This window comes from Pongo pygmaeus, chromosome 6 (genome assembly GCF_028885625.2).
Source record: "Pongo pygmaeus isolate AG05252 chromosome 6, NHGRI_mPonPyg2-v2.0_pri, whole genome shotgun sequence".
Lineage (NCBI taxonomy): Eukaryota > Metazoa > Chordata > Mammalia > Primates > Hominidae > Pongo > Pongo pygmaeus.
In genome coordinates, this window is record NC_072379.2 from 69,356,850 (window position 1) to 69,364,054 (window position 7,205).

Sequence of the window (7,205 nt, forward strand, 5' to 3'; positions counted from 1 at the left end):
ATTTGACCAAGGTAAGATATTCCATGGAAGCATAAGAATAGCTTAAAGTTTCATATTTGTTACAGAAGCTAGGTGTAGTAACATTAAAGCTGTGCATAAATCAGGGCAAGTTTATTTGGACTCAAAGTTACAATAAACAAGTTGAGCACAGTGGCATTTGCCTGTAGTCACAGCCTTTTGGGAGGCTAAAGCAGGAGTATTGCTTGAGCCGGCTTGGACAACATAACAAGACTCTGTCTCTAATGAGTTATGATAGACAAAATGTATCCCACTTACCTAGTGTTGAAATGGGGGTGGGGCAGCAATCCCTCATGTATGATTTCCAATAACACAAATCCACATTTAGATGCAGACATACTATATATGATCTTACAAACAGGGTTTCTAGGCACCAGCACTTACTGCAAGATTGTCAGGGGTATGTGAATAAGACATCTGCTTTCTATTGATTCTGTAGGGAGCAACTCACTGAATCATCACATTTCTTCCCACTGAAATAAGCACTTTGGTCTTTGGTCTATTTTCTGATAAGATGGTAATAAATGATCTAAAGGAAAACATTCATTTGTAATCATGCTATATAGTTATTCTCATTTATTTCTATTTAAATTGATTTGACTTGATCTCTAAACACTCATTGTTTGCTGTGGCAATATAGAGATAACGTGATTTGAACTACACGGCAGGTTAATTCACTAAAGATATAGAAGGTCTATGGAAAAGGGAGCTATTCTGTCGCAAGTAATACAAAGTTAACACATTTTGACAAAAGAAGGGAGAGGCTTTGACCTGTACTGAGCTAAATTTTTATGAGCAATTGCACCATAAAATTGAAATTAAATATGTGTGGGATTTGGATTAAGTATACCTTGGGGGATATAGGAGGAGGAGGAATGGATGTTTCAGTGGGGTGGGGAGGAATCACTTTCTGCAAAATTTTGCTTTAATTTGGCTCTGCCTAAGGGATTTTTAGGATTTATCTGATCTCTGAAATTCTATTAGACTTTACCATTTAATGAAAAGCAGAATATGTTCAGTGTTAAAAGGGGCTCACTGTGTGGAAACTTTAATTAAAATGGAAAGTTTACAAGAACATTTATATTAAATATTTTTATCTACTCAGTTTTCTTTTAGATACTTCTATTGTAAAAAAACAAAACAAAACAAACAAACAAACAAACAAACAAAAAAAAACGAAAGTTCTTAACCTCTCTGAAGCTGTTACAAGTTTACGGGTTAAAGTAGTTTATAAAACAGACAGATATGGGCTTTCTATAGACCAAAAGACCTCTGAAGTCTTTGGTAGGACAGATGATAAAGAACACCATGTTTGCTTGGATTACACATAAATAAAATAAAAATCAATCAGACAAGCATCTTGAATAATAAATAGAGCATTTGGTATTATCTTCAAGTGCTAAAAAATGGTCTTTGTAGTTATTTTTATATAAAAATGGTTGCTCTTCAAAGGGCATGATAAAAATATGGTTTTCCTCAAAGAAAATCTCATGGAAATCACATAATCATTAAATGAATTGCTTATTTGGATCTATTTTTGCAAGATTGCTAGTAAAAAGTCAGGATTCAAAAAACAGTGGTAACTTATATACACAACTACTTATGGGAATTAATCAAAAAAATTGGAAAACATGAACAAAATAATGTTGTAGGATTTTCTACCTAGTTCAGCTAAAAATGGGGTCCTTGTCACATTGCCATAAAGTATGAGGCTTGCGGATACTTTGAAGGTTGAGAAAATGCAATTTATTGGGCAAAAAGGAAGAAAAGGGGAAACAGGTACCCTCAGCAGAGTGAGTCCTGCTAGTATATCCTTCCTGCCTCGCAGATTGAATCCCAGGTTCCTCCCAGGAAGAGGAAGGGCCAAACTCCTCCCTGCTGCAAACGGCACGAACTTCTGCGGCTCCACCCCAACGTGCACACTTTCCACTGCACAGGCTGGTTGGAGTTTTTCCAGGAACCCCTTTACACTTGGCTGTCTCATTAAGTGATATAAACAAACATCAAATATGAGTCCATTATTGCAGATTCTGCCTTGGATATGACAAACAACAGTCAATTGATTATTCTGTGCAAGTAGTAAAATAGACAACCTAGGAGTAATTTCTACCATTTTTTGCCAACTGAAGGCTATGACTTTACTCAACAAAGAAGTTCTGGACATTGTACCTTGACAATGAACAACTGACAACATTCATAGTCTTTTGACAGTAGAGCTTTAATGAAAGATGTAGACAGCATTCTTTTTTAGTAAGTACACAGAATATGTCTGTGAGCAGCTCATTCTCTAAGTCTCATGAGATGAGGACTCACCTCCAGGACACCCTGAAGTTGTGGACTATTTGCATATCTTTTCAACAGTTCTATATTTACATATATATTTTCCAGCTTTGTCTCAAAGGTGCAGTATTTTAAATACACACACCAAATTGGATTTTTCTTTAAATGATCTAATTTAATGAGATGGTCTATCCACTGCAAAGTTGTTCAGACTTTGGAAGATGGGACAATGATATTTTAAATTCTCTAAAATATATTTTAGAGATGCAGAAGAGAAGCTCAAACTCAAGCTATGACATTTATTTTAAAGGTTGATGAAGCTCAAATATACCATTTTAAACTGCAAGTTGTAATGACATTTTGGAACATTTCAATAAAACATGATAAAGTACAGACCCAAACTATTTTATCTTCAGACTTATTACAGAACTAAGTGAATAAAATTCTTAGAATATAAACAAAAGCAATGAAGTTTATTTGTAAAATCAAGAAAAAATTATCCTGACATCTAGAATATTGAAACAAAAATTTTTCATAGGTAAACTGCAATGGGTCTCTAAATTTTAGAAGGTAATGAATGACTACAGATGCTTCTATTGCTCTACTCTGGGCTGTAGAGCTCCCTTCCTGTCCTTGGAGCACCTCACAAGCAGTCTATGTCTTGTGACTTCAGGGATGCACTATGAACCATAGCATTGGTGTTGAAGAATAGATCAAGTAAAGTTTGTCTTGTTTCCTCTTCATATACAATGTAAATTTAAATTTCTAAGTTCTGATATTAACTCCTGTACTCCAGTAGATTCTCCTGTGCACTTCTTGGGAGGCAAGAACCATACTTGAGAGAGTAATGCTGTTAAGTGTTTTCATGCTTTAAATTCTAAGACTTTAAGATTAGGTCGCTATCACTCTTCAATCCATGACTATTAGGCTGTGACCCAAATAATGTTTAATTACTCATCTTGCTAACATTCCTTCTGTGAACTATAATCAACTTTGCCTTAACACAATACTTAAAATTGACCATTTAATATCTTATTAATCCCTTGGTCTCTGGGGAAGAACAATAAAGATGATTGATTATTTTGTATGTAATTTGCCTAAAGATTTAACATTTCTCCACATGTTTAAAGTATTTAGGGACATATATTCTAACTTATACTTAATAGACATTATTAATGAAAATATACCACCCATAGAATATTCATATACCAAAAGCTGCATTGGAAGAAAGTAGTTTGGGATAAACCTTAGGATTTATCATAAAACCCCAGAACTAAGAGCTGTGTGATTCATAGAAAAGTACAATCTATTAGACATGCTTCCCAGCCGTTCTCAGAACTTTGTGATCTGTGGTCACACCCAGAGCTGAGAGACCAGCTGAACTTTGTAATTGAACTTAATATGGTTAAATAAGTTATTAATATATTTCTACAATTTTTTTCCGCTTGTATAGTTAATCATTAAGATAGGCAGAGGTGGACCCATAAAGGGATCTAAAGAATAAAGACAAAATAAAGATAAAGATAAAGAGAAGGGAAGGACCCAATCAGGTTTCTCTGTGCTTCATTATTTGGTAATCTTGGAAAAGTTACTTTCTTTTAAATTACCTTATTTAAACTGGACAATTTGTACTCCTCTTTTTTTTTTTTTTTTTTTTTTTGAGATGGAGTCTCGCTCTGTTGCCCAGGCTGGAGTGCAGTGGCGCGATCTCAGCTCACTGTAACCTCCGCCTCCCAGGTTCACGCCATTCCCCTGCCTCAGGCTGCTGAATAGCTGGGACTACAGGTGCCTGCCACCACTCCCAGATAATTTTTTGTATTTTTTTCTTTTTTTTAGTAGAGATGGGTTTTCACCGTATTAGCCAAGATGGTCTCTATCTCCTGACCTCGTGATCCGCCCACCTCGGCCTCCCAAAGTGCTGGGAGTACAGGAGTGAGCCACCATGCCTGGCCCAAATATCATATTTAAGATACACCTGAAACGTAAGCTTCTACAGAAATCCCTGATTTACTTAATGGTAATCAGATAAAAGCTTTTGCCTTAAATGCTTTTTATTGTGCACCTGAAAAGAATTTTACACCCATCACTAGGACCCTTCCTTACCACCCTGGGAGGAACAAATCTCCTTTTCAGAGTGTTCTAGAAAGCCTCAGGTGACAAAGTTGCTACCTATCACAGTTGGCTGCAGACGAGGTACAACTTTCACTTTTCCTTTAATATTTAGTAGTTTTCATTGCTCAGTGTTAAATCTACCTACCAGATTCAGGAGATTCATTAGTTTATGAAGTTAATCTCCCAAGTCAAGAATGTTTCCTTTATAATTAAGGCACAATAATCAGGAAATTTTAAAAGACAGTCATGAAGGGAAAGAATGTTTCTTACCAATAAAATGTGTGTGCTCTCCCAAGCATGCTGTGTTATAATTTTTTTAGATTTGGACAAACATCTAAAATATTCCCAGAAATATTAAAGAACAGTAAACATCAGTTTAGGAAACAACTTTTGAACTACATGGAACCAATATAAAAACTAAAGTTACATTCATTCTGGAAATGGCAACCAAATGAAAGGTACTGTCAGATCTTTGCAAGAGCAATATTATGAGAGGAAGAGAATAAAAACAATCATTTATGGGAAAGCATGGGCACATGTGCACACAGCCATCTACATGGATGTACTAACCCATGGTCATCCACTTGTGTTCCTCTACATATTTGTATATTTGGATACCTCTGAATGTTCTCATTGCTAAGTTTAGCTATGTATTTTTATGTGGGACTATTCACGTCGCTATTTTTCTATATCAATCACTTATACAAAACTCCCCACTCTGTCCAAAACATACAGACCAAAGTGACAGAACATGAACGTTCACAACAAACAGGCTAATGGACAGCCTCAAGCTCTTGTTTCCACCAGTTGAGTTGTGTCCTGAGATTCAATTTATTTGTCCCAAACCTGAGAATAAAAATATTACAAATGAAGTGCAACAAGAAATTTACTGTTCCTATGAAAATTTGGTTAAAAGTATTAAAATATTTTGACAATGGAAGTAATTAAAAATGTTTTTGAATTCGATGTGGGCAAGAAAATTGTTAAAGATTCGGGAGGAATATATTAACATTCTAGGAAGATTCTACACTCTTTAAAAGTGTCTCAGTTCTCATTCTATTTTAAAAAGTGGGTATAGTAGTTGATGAATTTCAGGTGTGGAGATACAAGAAACAGTGACAAGTTCCAGCAGTAGATCCTTTTCTAAAGACAAGGACTTGTAACAACCTGTATACCAAAAGATTAATTAAAAGATGCACATTTGTATGTTTTAAGTTAAAAAAATTTAAGGTGTGTATACATGTTTTAAGGACTCCCTGCTTTAACCACATTTTTCAATTAACCAGTTGCCTATTAGTCTGGACCTCATCATAGAAAAACTCTCCTAATACAGATAACTTACCTTGGTCCCATCCTACCAAGTGCTTGAGTCACCTTCCAAAAAGATGTACATGTTGCATGAAAGTATAAAATCAAAGCTGAGGTTTTAAGGGGGAATGGAAAAAACAAGGAGAGAATAATATAGCCAGTTTTATTCAGTTATGAGATTTGGGTCAGTTTAGTTTTCTAATGCCAAAGCAGAGAGACAAATTGACCACAAGATTCATTGCATCCAAATTAAGAAAAAACAAAAAATGAAAAAGTGGTTGCTCAGACAAAGCACAGCTTTCCTGATATCAAGAAAAATCTGATAAAAAAATGGATCAATCTAGCAAGTTGTTTGGATACTAACTATAGCTGAAATAAGGTACATTCACGAAATGTCTGAAAAACTAAAAAGAACTTCATTATATGGCAGTATTTCATCGTAAATTTCCAACATAACCTTGTACTAATAGCAGCTCATTTATTGAGCACTTACCTGACCAGGAACAGGGTTCACGGCTTATGTGGATGATCTCATTTTGTCCTCACAGCATCCTCCTCACAGAGGGTAGGTGCTATTATTAGCACCATTTTAAAGAGGAGGAATCTGAGTCCCAGAGGCCAAGTAGTTGGGCCAAAGTTGTAGGGCAACCAAGCAGAAAACCAGCTCCAGCATGCTAAACCACTTTCCAGTACAAGGCTGAACTTTTCCCTTCTCGAGTATTTGCAGTTTGTACTACTGAGCCTACTCCTTGGACAGCGTCCCTCAGCTGCTTTTGCTTGCAATCGTTCTCATACCTGACTACACACACATTAGAATTACCTGGGAAGCTTTTAAAAAACAAGCCTTTTGGCTCCACCCTAAGCAGCTCTGATTCAATCCATCTGGGGAGGGACTTGGCATCAGTATTTTTTTTTCTAAGTCACCTTAGGTTGTTGACCATTGAAGGTGAGGCAAACACCTCTTTATACTTAATGATAAATGAAGATTTGCAAAATAAGTATCCTGTCAAATACATTGGGGGCTGGTGTGATTGCACATTGGCCCACTATGCTGCTGTTCTTGGCCTGGCCCTATTTTGGGCAGCTCTAATGAGAGTTGATACACTTATAACACCTCACTTTGTCAGCTTTGTGGCTTCAGTCACAATTCCATGTTAACACAAAAAGTTTCATTGACATTACATTACATTAATTTGTGGTCAGCCTTGAAAGACTCTTCTGATTATCTTTGCTATGTAACAAATCATCTCAAAACCTAGCGGCATGAAACACCACCATTTCATCATGCTCACAGATTCTATGGGTCAGAAACTTGGACATCGCAAGGCAGGTGTGGTTTATCTCTGCTCCGCAGTGTAGCAGCTCCAGCTGACTTGATTGTACTGGGCAGGAATTATCTGGAGGCTTCTTCATTTATAGATCTTGCCTGAGCTGGAATGACTTGAAGGCTGGCTGCAGCTGAGACTGTCAACTTTAACACCTTACAC

General features: G+C 36.3%; 1 long non-coding RNA gene across 1 annotated transcript in view; it reads right to left on the reverse strand.

Moving 5' to 3' along the window:
- LOC129041345 (uncharacterized) overlaps positions 1–6,518 on the reverse strand; it is a 92,238-nt gene extending 85,720 nt beyond the window's left edge. The window contains exon 1 of the long non-coding RNA XR_008503839.2: positions 6,212–6,518. This is a non-coding gene — a long non-coding RNA (uncharacterized LOC129041345). The remainder of the gene's footprint in view (positions 1–6,211) is intronic.
- Between the last annotated feature and the right edge of the window lie 687 nt (positions 6,519–7,205).